Source organism: Mandrillus leucophaeus, unplaced genomic scaffold (genome assembly GCF_000951045.1).
Source record: "Mandrillus leucophaeus isolate KB7577 unplaced genomic scaffold, Mleu.le_1.0 Scaffold254, whole genome shotgun sequence".
In the NCBI taxonomy this organism is placed as follows: domain Eukaryota; kingdom Metazoa; phylum Chordata; class Mammalia; order Primates; family Cercopithecidae; genus Mandrillus; species Mandrillus leucophaeus.
Genome location: NW_012102632.1, coordinates 3,878,615 through 3,880,549, shown reverse-complemented (window position 1 = coordinate 3,880,549; position 1,935 = coordinate 3,878,615). Strand labels below are relative to the sequence as shown.

General features: G+C 50.7%; 1 protein-coding gene across 1 annotated transcript in view; it reads right to left on the bottom strand.

Moving 5' to 3' along the window:
- Positions 1 to 1,935, bottom strand: part of ADAMTS7 (ADAM metallopeptidase with thrombospondin type 1 motif, 7) — a 68,458-nt gene that overhangs the window by 50,112 nt on the left and 16,411 nt on the right. The window lies entirely within an intron of this gene.

Below are 1,935 nucleotides of genomic sequence, written 5' to 3'. Positions count from 1 at the left end.
CTGTCCCACCCCCAGCAAGGAGACCAAAGCCTGCAGGCTGGGAGACAGGCTGCTGCCACCCTCCCCACCTCCGCACACCCTCTTCCTTCCACCTCCTGGGCCTTGGGAGGGCCCTGCTGCCTGACTCCCAGGATGCAAAGGTGAAAGTGTGAAAGGACCTTGGGAAGATGGGGTTCTTCTTCCTCCCAAACACCCCTCCACTGGTGAGGCATGGATTGCTCTGCTTCTGTCTGGCTCACCCAAGTGCCAAGGCTCTGGGAGGCCACGGCTGGCTCTGACTCTCACCCTGTCCTCCCCTCCTCACCCCAGGTCCCGAGCCAAGTCCCTCAAGCATGCCAGCAGCTGAATGAGGACAGAGACTTGTCTGTCTGTCTGTCTGTCCTAGAGCCAGGGTGTTGGGCGGCACCCTGGGTGGGGGCAGCTGGGAACAAGCCCTGGGGGTTCTGTGGCGGCAGCTACTATTCCGATTTTCTGAAGCCATTCTCTCATTCTCTGCCTCTCTCTGGGGACGGAGACACACCCTCCTCTCCACCTTCAGGCCACTTGCCTGGTTCAAGTCCGTCCCATCTATCACTTGGTAACAGTGGAAGGAATAGTAGTGAGCGTGTGTGAAATGCTTACTGCGTGGCAGGCGCAGTACTCAGCACTGCACGTGTTTTCTCACTTATTCCTCATATCACATGCACAAGGCAGTCCCATCATGATGTCCATTTTTTGAGGCTTAAGGGATAATATAACTTGTCTGCCAACACAGGTAGAAGCCTGGGCCACAATCTAGGTTCTTTTTTTTCCCCAAGACAGTCTTACTCTGTTGCCCAAGCTGAACTGCTGTGGCGTGATCTTGGTTCACTGCAACTTCCACCTCCCAGGTTCAAGCAGTTATCTTGCCTCAGCCTCCTGAGTAGCTGGGATTATAGGCATGCACCACCATGTCCAGCTAAATTTTGTATTTTTAGTAGAGATGGGGTTTTACCATGTTGGCCAGGCTGGTCTCAAACTCCTGATCTCAAGGGATCTGCCTGCCTCAGTCTCCCAAAGTGCTGGGATTACAGGTGTGAGCCACCATGCCGAGCCAGTCTAGGTCCTTAACCACCAAACAAAACTCTTCTCTGCTTCCAATCCCAATCCCCACCCCAGTAATCCCTCCTCCACTGGAGGCCAGCATCCTTGCTCTTACATCCCTAATGGGCCTGGTCACATCCCTGCTTAAACCCCACAGTGAGTGGACTTCTAGAAAAACATGGCACATTGAGCAGACAGATTTATCGCTGCTCCCTTCCAAAATTCCACTCTGATGACAGTAGAGGAAACAAACAAGGCATAAATCCATAAGGGGTGATGATGGATAATGAAGGATGTCAAGATTCTGGAAGCTGGGAAGCAGATGGCTGGGCAGTAGCTGACTTGGTAGAGTGATGAAAACTGAGAGCCAAATGCCTGCAGGGAGGAACCATCCAGAAGAAGAAGCCCGGAAAAGCCCAATCGGTGTCTCTGCATCTCCTTGCTATATATGAAATACTGCCAATGCATTTTAAGAAAACTTTTTTTTGAGACAGAGTTTCTGTTGCCCAGGCTGGAGTACAATGGTGCAATCTCAGTTCACTGCAGCCTCCGCCTCCTGGGTTCAAGCGATTCTCCTGCCTCAGCTTTCTGAGCAGCTGCGATTACAGACACCAGTCACTGCACTTGGCTAATATTTTGTATTTTTTTAGTAGAGATACAGTTTCACCATGTTGGCCAGGCTGGCCTGCCTCGGCCTCCCAAAGTGCTGGGATTACAGGCATGAGCCACCTGGCCAAGAAAACTGTTAACATGAAACAAATATTTTTTAAAAAATAACCCAAAGGAAAGAAAAACATTTCAGGGAACAGAAGAAAAAAGTCAAATCCATGTAAGTAATAACCTCACAGAGATAAGAGAACCTACTGTACCCAT